A 13,740-nucleotide genomic window follows, 5' to 3' on the forward strand; every position below is an offset into this window, starting at 1 on the left:
CTATGGGCAGATGAAAGGTGAATCATGACGGCAGGTGGTTCAAGATGGCAGGTGGTTCCTGGAGCTGAGGATTCAGCTTGATGAGGTTCGGTGTTGTCTTTGACTTGGCACCCCCTCTCCGGGGATTCCATCGGAGACCTCCAGCCACAGTTGTCGTGAGTTTGGCTGTAGAGGTTCGCATCTCGTTGAGTATCCTGTATAGGATGAAGGTCACTCCAAGAGTCAGGGTGTGACCAATGACAGTGGAGATGCACCGTGCAGTGTCGGCAGCAGTCCAGGCTCGGACCGCAGATGACGGGTTCAGAACGGGCTGCCGAGACAGTGCTTGGAGGGCTGTGTCGACGGGAGTAATGTCAATGTTTTGGGTGGTACCTTTCAGTACTTGGTCAAGCAGGTTGGCACGGGTGGCGGTGTCATGCTGGTCGTAGGTCAGTATAGCTCTCTATAAGCTCTCTTTGGTCAAGATACACATGTGCATGTTTGGGGCCAGGTACAGCTTTGTGTCGCTGTCGTGGTAGGCCACCACATCTGGAATGTGTGTCTTGGTGTGGGTGTTGCTTTTCCACCTCCTGACACTGACAATGTCTTTAGGTCTGTAGACTTGGCTTGACTCGCTGATGATTTGGTTCAGGCGCACATTCACTTCTCTCTGTTTGGGGTTGACGTGCCGTAGGAAGGCACTATCCAGAGAGTTGGCCAGGTGTATTTGTAGCAGGTCAGCTGGCATGGTGATGGCGTAAGACAGCACAGTTAACACAAGGCTTAAGGGTATCATGTATGGTGGGGTTTTACTCGTGGTTAGGCTGTCATTGGAGGAGCTAACCTCCCACAGCATGTCTGTTGTTAATGCTGTAAACAGCTGAGTCTGGGTAAAGTCCTTCTGGAAGGCAGTAAACAGTGGTTTCAAGGAGTTTACAGTCTGGTTTGCTGCATTGACACTGGACATAACAATGTTAAACATTCTGCCGGCAGCAGCGGCTCTGAGCAAAGCTCCGGGGAACTGTTTGGAGCGGTCGTGGTGTCCAGTTAACTCCATTTGTGTAACAGTCACTTTCTCATGTTGGCTGAACATGTGTTTGACATCGGCCTCAGTGTGAGTGCCTCTCTCCATCGGATCCCTGTACAGCTGTTCGATTACAGTGCTGAGGTAGTGTGCCCTGTCATCGGTGATCAGGAGTCTCAGCGGTTTTCTCGGTGGCAGCTGTCCTCTCTTTGGCTGACAGCACGGCACGGCAAACCACAGCAGCATCCTGGTACAGATAATAGGGAGAGAGAGAGCGAAAGGGAAGAAAGAAACAAGCGAGGGCTGTCTTTGGTTGGACAGGGCAGTCTCTTTGCTTCGTGGGCGGCGATTGGGTTTAGCTCGCCCTGGTCCATGTTTTGCCATATCTTTCTGCTGGCATGACGCTTGCTTCAGTGTTTTGTCAGTGGCTTTGGTGCTGCGTGGCACAGCACATGCTGCGTCATGGAAATATATTGGCTCTTAACTACATATGGGCTGTCATTCCAAGGAAGCTTCTATTATTACAAGTCCAGATGTCTGCGGTTGTGGAGACATATTCCAAATGCTCGAATGTTTTTTTAAGTTCATACTCAATATAGGGCTGTCACTTTTCGTTCGAAAATCGATTGCACAATCGATCGGACCAACCAAAAAAAGTTTCGAAAATGAAAATAGGGAATCGATTTTGACCAAACTATTAATTTTAAAATTATTAAACAATTAAAAAAATATAGATGTAAAAAAACTCGTGTTGGGGCTTAATTTAATTTAGCATACATGATGTAAATCACATCTGCAGTTAGCTTACTACGGTTGTTAGTTGTTAGTTGTCACGTACCGTGATGCAAGGAACGACGAGAGAGAACCAAGTGCAGGTATGTAAGTTTAATAGGGGTAATCCAATCGGGGTAAACAGTCCAGGCCGGGGTCGATGTTTGCAAACACAGAACGTTGTGAGGACGTCGCCAGTTAGTCGTCATTTGGTCAGCGCGACATTACTTTATGGCAACGTTGTGAGGACGTCGTGGTAAAGTTCCATTTTTTTAAAATCTTGGCTAACTTCCCAGAAACGTTGAGGGCAGGTACTCAAAAGATGTCCCTAGTTAGTCCCATTGGGGACGTTGTAGCGACGTGGTCAGCTGGTCTTCAGATAACTTTTAATATTATTGCACTAGATGTATTATTATTATTATTAAGATACCATTTGAACAGCATATTCTTTGGGAAATATACAAAAAAATTAATCAAGCATGTTAAAATAATTATATATATATATATGCCATCAGTTTAAGAACAATAAAATAAACAATTTACTTAGCAAATGGTGATAATGTTTGTTAATGAAAGAGAGTACGGGACGAAAGAACATTTAAACCTTAAACTAGCAGGGCACGTCACTTTCTGAGTGAAGTGCGCGACGTGCGCGTGCCTGTCATTTTGTAACGGTCAACTTCTAGCGGACGGACACGGAGGAAAGGTAAGTCCTATAAATCTACTTTTATTCATAAATTTTAACTGATACAACGGTAAATGCCATCAAAGAGGAGTAGTGTTTTGTATTTTTGTAGGTTTTCTCTTTCAATTTAATAAATAAATGCTCTGTTTGGTTAATTAGCTCAAAAGCAGTCTCAGAGGTGGTCTAAGGTAACGTCAACTGTAAAAATCGAATATAACCTCACCTGTTTTAAATTCTTTGAAATTTATCACTATAAACTATACAGTATTAACTTTCTAATTATTCAATTTTTAACCGTAGTAACGTTAATTCGTTTGTTTGAATACCTGCTGCTCGAGCTTGATGATGCTCATGCTATCCATGCTGTGAACTTGAATATAATCCGATATAACGTTAAATATAAAGTTTAACGTTAATTAGACAGAGGCTGCCGAAATCATGTTCAGTGTAACTTTATGTGGGATTAATAATTTCCCCTTTTCTCCCTCAAGTGGCAGGCTTGTAAATTCTGTCATCTGTTCATTATTGGTGTTAATGGTGTTTTTCACATGCATGCTTTTTAATGCTAGTTTAATTCTCAAATTGATCTGATACTTTCGTTTCACAAAAAGTAAACAAATTGTTCACTTTTTTAGGGCCTGACAACCACCAGTTGAGTCCATGATTCAGTGAGTTCCTTATAAGGAAATATATTTGTTACCACCTAGTAATTTAAATGTATTATTTATTGCTTTAAAATGAACACATATATTTATCATCAGGGGAAGAGACAGTCTGGGCAGCAGCAACAAGACAACTATTACAAGTAGAGATGGGTTTCAAGAACTGGTACTAATTTGGTTCCTGACTTGTTCAGTACTGAAAACATTTACATAAGGTACAGGATCAATAGTGCTGCTATCAGTATTCTTGTAACATTGATTCATTACCCTTTAGACACAACCACATATCCTCCAAATCATCTCTGCGTGGATGGCAGCAAGGATCCAGGATCAAGAGATCATTCTTCATGGAGACTGTTCCACAGGAAGCAGTTTCTCCTGGGTGAAAAACTAAACCTGGTTGTTTCAGCATTACTCAGGCAAGACTAAATACTTTTAAATTGATTTCAGTTGGTTATGTGTTTCAGGTCATCCTGACCATTCTGCTGTTCTGGATGTAAGGCCGTGCTGGAACTACATTTCTCGTGGTTGAAAGATTTGTGCAGCGGTATCCAGACATATAACGCCCCATCACATGGGGCGTCAACGCCTCTCGTTTATTTTAAATGAAGTGACGTCAAGCGTGGTGAAATTAATTCTAGAAATTAATTCTAAATAGAAGTTGAAGACTTCTCAAGCGCCAATGCAGCCGTCCTCCAGTCAGAACATCTTATGCAAATACCCAAGCGCAGACGCAAGCCAATCGCAGACTGCAATACCAGAAAACTAATGTGATTGGCTGTCACCATGAGAAGAGACAGTAATTCTGATCCGATATCAGTGTTGTTTTTTGCAAAAAAAAAGTTTAAATCAATGTAGAATTTTCTATACTTCTGTGTAGGGATGTAAATTTTCAATAATTTCCATGATCGATCGTCGTTTAAATTAACAATCAAATAATCGATTAATCGTTAACCTTAATGCTGCAAAGTCTATTGCAGTAACACCCAGTCACTGGTATGACAGGATGTGCAAAAGTGTGTATGTGTGTGTGTGTGTGTGTGTGTGTGTGTATATATATATATATATATATATATATATATATATATATATATATATATATATATATATATATATATATATATATATATATAAATATTTATATAAGACCAAAAGTTTGGACACACCTTCTCATTCAAAGAGTTTTCTTTATTTTCATGACTATGAAAGTTGTAGAGTCACACTGAAGGCATCAAGGGCTATTTGACCAAGAAGGAGACTGATGGGGTGCTGCGCCAGATGACCTGGCCTCCACAGTCACTGGACCTGAACCCAATCCAGATGGTTTAGGGGTGAGCTGGACCGCAGACAGAAGGCAAAAGGGCCAACAAGAGCTAAGCATCTCTCAGGGAACTCCTTCAAGACTGTTGGAAGACCATTTCAGGTGACTACCTCTTCAAGCTCATCAAGAGAATGCCAAGAGTGTGCAAAGCAGTAATCAAAGCAAAAGGTGGCTACTTTGAAGAACCAAGAATATGACATATTTTCAGTTGTTTCACATTTTTTTGTTATGTATATAATTCCACATGTGTTAATTCATAGTTTTGATGCCTTCAGTGTGAATCTACAATTTTCATAGTCATGAAAATAAAGAAAACTCTTTGAATGAGAAGGTGTGTCCAAACTTTTGGTCTCGAACTTAAAGTCAAGGTGATGAGTAGTCTAAAGTTGGGCTCAGATGGTAGTGCTGCGGGATATGTTTCCCATACATTTATTTATTTTTGGAGACTCGCCACAATTTTAAAACTGATTGATTTTCAAAAAGGCTTCGTTGAATAAACATGAGTAACGTTACGTACTGCACGTTTAATAATTCCTAACATGTATATGTTTAAATATCAAAACGAGGCACAGGTGTTTTTATATCGCGGTATTTCTGAAGAAAGACTTGCATGTTATATGCCTGATAAAGCAGCATGTGAGCGTAGCTCTGCTTTGTTTACAGCTGTTACTGGGGAAACCTCTATTTCTCGCACTTTATGTCTATGCTTTAAAACATCTCCTGCTGGCAAAGGATGAATTTGCATTTTCATCAAGTCCGCCTGATCCACACAGAAAACATATTTTGTTTGTTATCAAAAAATATCTACTCTAGAGGGACTTGGCTGTTGTTATTGATTCTATTTGGAAGTCTACCGGTTAGGTCCACAAAAGCGTTTGTTTATAAAAGTTTGTTTATGTTGTTGCCGTTGAAACCGTCTGTATGTGTGTATATATATATATATATATATATATATATATATGTGTGTGTGTGTGTGTGTGTGTGTGTGTGTGTGTGTGTGTGTGTGTGTAAAATACATTTCTTTTAAATGTATAGCACAGTAATGAAGGCAGCAACATGTGGTAGATGGGACAGAACAAGAATCTTTCATTGTGCTAATGTATTATAATACGAAAGGGTATGGCTCCTATACAGCGTGCATCGCGTAAACACAACCAGTGCGCAGAATGATGCACTTGAAGCAACACAGAGTCAAAGCGTGTAGCATTACTCACAGAAATGTTCAAAACACCAAAAGAAGAGATATTTTTGTGTATTATATGTGTGCAATATTTTGAGCCTTTTCTTTTAACAGTTTTAAATATCAGTTATTGTGCACTCTTGAAGAGAGTTTCATTGTTTTGACTGTAGTAACTAGGGCTGGGATGATATGCTAATCTGCCAATTCAATACTATCCCGATACTTGTGTGCCGATTCAATATATATTTATAATTACATATAATTTAGCATTGTGATTATAGTTATATAACTATTGCAATTCGTGACTTATCCAAATTGTCTATAAAATGATGTTTGTTTCTGTAGATTTGAGGGAAAGATTAAAAACAAGGAGGTCTGGGAATGACTGAAGGGATCTGACAGCAGTGCGGGAAGGAAGTAATCACCAGAATGTAAGTTCTTTGAGAATGTGTGCATTATTACAAGTTGAGTTTTCATTTAAATGTGGCAATGTACACAGCTGGTCAAAAGTTTTAAATATATTTTAAAAGTTTAATTTATTTCTATAATGCACAGCTATATTTTCAGCATTAATTACTCCAGTCTTCAGTGTCACATGATCTTCAGAAATCATTCTAATATGATGATTTACTGCTCAATAAATTTTTCTGATTATTATCAGTGTTGAAAACAGTTGTGCTGCCCAAACGTTTGTCTACACTACAGTTACATTTATTCATTTATTATTTATTTTATTTATTTAGGGGGGCTAATAGCAAGAATGTATAAAATTAAAAACCAGTGGTAGAGAAGACTTTTGTAATTTTACAAAAGATTACCTTTTTTTTCAATGTTTTGAACTTTGTGTTTCATAAAGTAATCATGAAGAAAAAATTCAACTTTCCAGAAATGCTAAGTTTTCTTCCCCATCATTTCTAATATGGGGTGCGCTTTCCTAAAGCCAACTTTGTTCAAAAAGTTCCTTCGTTACCAATAGAGTTCAGTGGAACTAACAACCGTAGTAAGCTAACTGCAGATGTGATTTACATGTATGTCATGAGCAGATAGACACTTTGATCTTAGCGGCAATAATGCGATTGGGTGCATGTAAATGCACTGATTTGTGATAATCAGCAATGTTTCCCGATCAGCATATCAGTATATGAAAAAGATCATGTGACACTGAAGACTGGAGTAAAGTAACTGAAAAATTCAGCTTTGCCTCATAATTATTTCAATAAATATGTTTAAGTATATTCAAAAAAACAGTATGAAAACTGTTATTTCTTTCTGTCAAAAAATTGATCAAATTAATCTAGCCTTGGTGAGCAGAAGAGACTTCTCTTGAAAACCATAAAGAAAAGATTCCAGATTTTTGACTGGTTGTGAACATACATGAGCAACATTAACAAGATGATCCTCCCTTTCAGCTCAGAGGATGTTGACAGTGCAGGCCCAGGATGAAGAAGAGGAGGAAGAACACGTTTAACAATTTTCTCATAAGCTTGCCATGTGTTATAATAAAAACAATGAACATGGCTACAATAATATGCTAAGTGTTATTAAAATATTCCAGTTTGCAAGAAGTCTGAGTGTCTGACTCTACACTAGAGGAACTCTTTTCTGAAGAAGATCAGGTGCTGAGAAGGAGCCTTGTTCTACAGCAAAACACTGCATCAAGCCTCCTGTCCTGCCCTCAGAAGAGCCTGTCTTCTGCTGCTGGGGTAAGAAACACCCTCTTCCTCTTCTCTATCAGCTGTCCAGCACCTAACTCTGCCTCCTCAGCACTGTCTGAAAGAGTCTTCTCCACAGTCAGTAATCAGAGATCAGATTCTTCTGAGAAAGTCGATATGCTCATTTTCTTAAACTTTGTTTTTTTCGGGTGGGACAAATAATACAGGAGAGATGCTAGAAATCTCTATATTGTTCATTTTTCATATCTTTACGCTTTATGAATGTTTTTCTTCTGAGAAGCTCAAAAATTATGGTTCTTTGGTAATTGCTTTATTGTTTAGGTTTATCCTCTGATAGTGAGCATAGAGCCCTGATCATGACATGCAAGAAAAAGAAAGAAATCATGTCCATGATTTACTAATTTGTTCCCTCGATGTACTAAAATGTGCACGATTACTTTTACATTTCATTGATTTGCTAAATCGTATGCACAATTTACTAATTCGTTCTCTTGATGTATAAATAGTGTACACGTTTTAGCAAATCGAGGGAATGAAATAGAAAATCGTGCGCATGAATTAGCCAGAAAATTTTCCTGCATGTCGTGTAATTAAAGCACATCACCACCAGACATTTATACCAGGAGCCTCATATACGACGCTCACAGTTTTACTTTGTGCAGTATCTCTGTGCAGTATCTGCTGAATTGTTTCATATCTATTTATCATGTATTTTTTGTTGCACTAAATTATGTTGTATCAATAAGTTTACTGATAATTATTTATAATTTTCACTGATAACGTCATTAACCATCTCCCCATCCTTAAGACAAACATTTTCTGTTGTTCATATTGTGTAATCCATGAATTGATGTGTTTAGTTTTCTGTGCTCATAACTTAGTAACATTTTGCATGGTTAAAGAACAGGTGCAATGTTCAAAATGTTTTGGCTTCGTATTTTTAGAAAGTAGTGCTGAATAAATATTGATTTGTGAATGAATGCAGTGTGTTTTTGTCTATTTTATATTAGAATGTTTTTGTATTTGTTTGGATTGCATGTATGTAATTAATGTATTTACTATGAATCCCCTATAATTAGATTACAATTAGATTTCATAAGGTTTATTTTTTGCCCTAGAGATGGATTGAGTTTATTAGTTCTTTATGTATTTCAAGGTAATGGTGAGGTGAAAATATGAATTACCAATATGATCCTGTAATGTCACGTCCTCATAACGTGCCAGTTTGGTCGTCAGGACATACTCATCACGTTCCAGCAACGTTCCACTATAACGTTGCCACGACGGATATGGGAATCACAAAGTTACGTCACTGGAACGTTATGTGGTACGTCGCTGAGACCAATATGGTATTTTATAGGAACGTCCTCATAACGTGACAGTTTGGTCACTGGGACGTACTCCTCACGTTCCAGCGACGTTCCACTATAACGTCGCCACGACGGATATGGGAATCACAAAGTTATGTCGCTGGAACGTTATTTGGGACGTCGCTGCAACGAATATGGTCTGGTCCAGTTACGTCGTCACTAGCTGTTAGCTGGGTATACATTTAAAAAGACTACAGTTTCCATTGTTAGGCAAGTTTATGTTAAGAATGTTAAGTTATAGAAATGCATTGGATCTTTAATTCAAGTTGCTGTTTTCATATTTCTGTAATATTTTTCAGTCAATATTCAATTACGGAAAGAACTGAGTTTCACTTTGTTTGTAGTTTTTTTCCTTGTAGGTTTAATAGGTTTTCAAAGTAACTTGAAAGTAAAGTAATTAGTAATCTGATTACTTTTTACATGCAGTAATCAGTAATGTAATCAAATTACAATTTTAGAGCAGTAATTAGTAATTTGTAGTGGATTACTTTTTTTGAGTAACTTACCCAACACTGGTTATCACATTGCTGGAACAGGTGTTGGTGTTTGACATGCTTGTTGTTTGCAAGTGTGAGTCCGAGTTCCACACATTCAGGTGAGGATTGGAAGAAACCCAGCGTGTGGTTTAAGGTTTGACCACATTGCAGGTTGAGCCGAACAGCGACCCCTTTGGTGTAAGCTGGTACCACCGTACCATACCCTGTTTGTTGACTAAGGTACAGAGGCTTGAACTTGAGCCTGTTGTTAGGGTGTTGTACTCATGGCTGGCTGCTGGGGTTCCCGTGACCTCTGTGACCTGACCGTCTGGCTCTGTGGGAGTTCCCGTGACCTCTGCGACCTGACAGTCTGGCTCCTGTGTGGCTGGAGGGAAAGAGGTTCTCGCACTTGAGCAAAGTCTTTTAGCTGTTTGAAGTTCAGAAAAGGGTCAAAGTGGTCTAACAGGTCTTTGCCGATGAGAAATATATGAGTGTTCATTGGTGAGACATACATGGGATGTACTAGACCCATCAGAACGATTATCAGGTGAATGGAAACAAACTGTTCAAACCGGATGTCATTCTGTCTGAACGCCTGTACATTCAGTTCATAAGTTTGAGGTGTAAGAGTTCGATCTTGTCTCTTAGCTTCAAACTGGAGTCTTTTGAAAAGGTGAGATGAGATTACCTTCAGGTTTAATCCTGTGTCGATCAGGTCTTCCATGCTGACTCCTTTTCGGCCCACCCCCTTTTTGACAAGGCTGCCCAGGAATGTTGGCATCAGGGCAGGTGTGACGATCGATGGGTGGTAAGGACCAGTCTTGTGTAGCTTGCTGTGTAGGGAGGTAGTCAAAACAGCATTTTCTGGTACCTTTTGTTTGTGGTACCTGGTGTGAGGACCTGTGCTGTCTCGTTCAGGGTGTGCAGCTTTCAGCTGTGGAGCTTGGGTGATGCTGTCACCTTGTGCTGTGACAGTTAGCTCTGTGGTCTGTGGATGACGGGCAGTGTTCTGGGTGCTTGGCTCATCTTCCTTGCGCGTTTTCATGTGAAGAGGATCTTTCAGCACCCTCAGGATCTCTGCTGTCTCAGACGTGGCTGCACTGTGTTTTTCTGACGTGGGCTCAGGATTGAGCTTACCAGTGTCATGTCGAGAGTGGTTCCACTGCCGGCTGTCGGGGCTTTGTGTCCTGGATGGTGGGAATCGCTCGCTCTGGTGCGTTGGATGAGCACCACCACGATTGTGTTGCCCTCTGCTGGCTTGGAACGGTATTGACTCTCTGTAAAAATGTCTGTGACTGTGGTGTTGTAGGGCGCCATCTAGGGTTAACTCCAAGCAGTGCTCAGAGACAGAGACTTTGGGGTTTTTCACAATCTTTTCACAAATTGTCTTTTGCTTGGTGCAAGCTTTGTGGGCTAAGTTCCGTAACTATTGTGTAGTCCTGTTACGTGGACACACTGGGACTCTGAGATGAAAACTCCAACTGGCATGTAGGTTTAGGAGGAACAGAGTTTTTAAGTTGACGTCCTGTTCCATACCTGGTTCGTTGCATGCTCTGAAGTAGGCTTTTCGTAGCTGACTACAGAAAGTCTGTGGGTTTTCAAGTGGGCCCTGTTTGAGGTCCATAGTAGAGGTCTTCACGGGTCCCAAAATTTGTGCCCGAACCCGACAGAGACCCGTAATGTACTACACCGAACCGACCCGGACCCATCTAATATTTCAAAATCTGGACCCGGACCCGGACCCATGTAGATCCGAGAAATGTCTACCCGCACCCGACCTGGACCCGTATATTATTTGAAATCTGGACCCGAACCCACTGGGAAGACACAGACCCGACTGGACCCGACGTTCACATATTCCACCTTAAATTGCTATTACAAGTCAATAAACCTGTTGCGAAGAATACAGCTTTTTGTCTTACCTAATTTAAAGAGCCGTAGTCTCTCTTCCTTGTACCTGACTGCCTGTGATGCATTACAATCCTCCGACAAGAAAGTTATTCATGTTATTCCTCTCGTTATTCCAAGTCCAAGCTGAATCCACTCATTATTTCAGCTTCAAAAGTCCACTTGATGACACGGTGACGGATGAAAAATGCTATTGTGCACATGTACATTCTGACTCGAGTTAATTCGCATAATAGCTTAGACTGTTTGCCCTTAGACTATAATAACAATCACTCGTGCAATGCCATGGCCGCTGACGTTATTTATTTACTATCATCTGATCTCTGTCTGTGCTCTCTGCTCCGCATCGAGTCTGAATCTGAACCACTAAAACTTTAAGATTAAACGGTTCATTTATAATATTTTAAAAATGGGAGAAAATGTAAAACGCGGTTTGGCAGTCGAAGTGTCCCTCACTGGTTGCCATAGAAACATGAAATGCACTCGAGACTGCACATGCGTGCTAGCTGTATCAACCTAAAATGCTTTAACGCAATTTGAGCGTAATAGAAAACATTCATGTGACAGTTCACCTCAGATTGTGTTGCTGATTTGAAATATATTAAATATGAGTGTGTCAATTCTGCAAGCATCAATACCATGCGTGCACTTGTATATTAACTCTGAATCTGCGAGCAAGTGAGAGAGAGAGAGAGATATCACTTTTTTTTGGCTCACTCTTTTCTTTTCCTAATTTTACAAGTTGCAAGTTACAAAAAACACAAGCAGTCTTTTATTACGGCCGGGTGTTCTTCGAGTCCGATGACTCCGATCGCACGGGTATTACACACAATGTTAAACAGACCCGGGACCCGAGGTAATAGATTCGGACTGACCCAGACCCGGCTGAAGATTTAAAATATAGACCCGAACCCGTACGGGTCCCGGGTCGGGTCCGGGGTCGACGGGTCTCGGGTGCACTCTGAAGACCTCTAGTCCATAGCATTAAGGAGCCCATGGTCTAAGTCTGGATCAGAGAATTCAAGAATCAAAGTTTGTAGCAGTTGCTGGTAGTACGCTTTGACAGTCTCTGGTTGACGATCCAGAAAACAATGCACATCACAGCCTGCAGTGATTTTTAACAGGTACAATGTGTTCACATCTGTCACGTTGGCGACAGTTTGCAAATGAAAATCAATGTCTTGTAAAGAAGCATGAACGTCATGTCCTCCTGCAGGATCTGGCTTGAACATACGGATGCTTCTGGCTAGCTTGTCAAGTTTTCTGTGAGCCCTGCAGGGTTTTGTGGCATGCGTTCTCTGGAAGGGTTCTCTCCCCTCCGTTGTTGACAGGTGTGCTTGTAAGCTGGCTGGTGATTTCTTAGGCCGTGAGCTTACACCCCCTTTTTCAGCTCTGGGTTCTTGGCTGAAAGGGTTGGAGTGGCGGGCTGGGAGAAACTTTGTGGTGTGCGTTTCTCCAATCCAGCCACTCTGTAATCTGTGAGATTGTCTCAGTTCTGTGTAAACAGTGTCAAGTTCATCTTGGAGCTTGTCTCTCTGCAGAATAAGCTTGTTGAATTTAGCTCGGGCCGCTTGCAAGTGTGTTTTGCAGGCCCAGGTTTTATAGTCTCTTTCTTTCAGTTCAGTCTCTGCTCTTTTTAGGAGAGCGTCACCTTGCTGGAGTTTTTTGTTGAGTTCTTTTCTGGCTTCTCTATCCAGCTGTGTCGAGGTGAAGATCTTGCAGGGCATTGTGAAGTCATTGTTTCAACTCCTTTCTGTAGCTCTGGATCTGCGTCGTCCTCTTTCTTGCGCTGGTTCTGGGTCTCGAGGAGGAGCTGATCAAGATGACTCTGGGTTGGGGCCTGGTCCTTCCAGGCCTCCTCCGCGATGTTGCTCCGTTCACTGAGCCATGCCTGGGCGACGAGAATGTGAACTAGGCTTCCGAGGATCCTGGCGAGTTCTTTGTAGTAGTCGCTTTGGTTTGGATCGCGTGCCATCAGTTCATCTAGCTCGGTGTCTAGTTGCTCTGGGTGCTGCAGGTTACTGGCATCCTTGGACATGAAGGGGGTCGTCACTGCTTTCAACCATGTCGAGAGGTGGCCCCCGTGGACTGCTGGACTGGATGACTGGAACATCCTGACTCTCTGTCGGTGAGAGAAGCACAGTACACACACACAAAAAGACCAATGCAAGTTTGTTCTACGTTTAACGAGCTATATTCATACGGGCTGTGCCGTTTATGAGAATGTTGGGGCTAACTGATGCAAACAGTCAGACAGTTAAGTAGCCAATTAACTTGGGTCAACGAAGGACCTGAAATGGAGATTTGACAGGCAGTAGCCTAGCGGGTCGCGTGATGACACCGGCTGCTGGTTTCGCTCTACTATTTAGCTTCCTGTTGGCTCCCTAGGTTACTGTCTCTATGTGAAATGAAAGAAACAAATCACAACAGAACAGAGGATAGAAAAAGATCAAAGTGAAACAACACTTGAAATGAGATAAAAACAATAGAAACACAATGTGTTAGTGAGAATAAGGAGGCCTAAGCCTACTGCTAGGTTTTAAGATAGGGCCAACAGGTGAGTGGACTATCTGGGTAGGAAAACTAGAAATATGGTGTGGCTTAAAGAAGTAAAAGGGTCAAACACTTAAAATATATCCGGGGGAATATCTAATATTCTGTGGCTTATAATAAGTGGATGGGTTTTATCAC

At 41.0% G+C, this 13,740-nt stretch overlaps 1 long non-coding RNA gene across 4 annotated transcripts; it reads left to right on the forward strand.

The window, feature by feature from the left end:
- Window positions 1-3,587: 3,587 nt before the first annotated feature.
- On the forward strand, window positions 3,588-7,085 carry LOC113044808 (uncharacterized). 4 transcript variants are annotated; one of them, XR_003275922.1, is made up of 3 exons: window positions 3,588-3,617; window positions 5,968-6,053; window positions 7,032-7,085. It is a non-coding gene; the product is annotated as an uncharacterized LOC113044808 (long non-coding RNA). The 4 variants fall into 4 exon arrangements; XR_003275920.1 differs by lacking the exon at window positions 3,588-3,617 and adding an exon at window positions 4,499-4,544; XR_003275921.1 differs by lacking the exon at window positions 3,588-3,617 and adding an exon at window positions 4,575-4,610.
- The last annotated feature ends 6,655 nt before the right edge of the window (window positions 7,086-13,740 follow it).

Source organism: Carassius auratus, chromosome 26 (assembly GCF_003368295.1).
Source record: "Carassius auratus strain Wakin chromosome 26, ASM336829v1, whole genome shotgun sequence".
In the NCBI taxonomy this organism is placed as follows: Eukaryota; Metazoa; Chordata; class Actinopteri; order Cypriniformes; family Cyprinidae; genus Carassius; species Carassius auratus.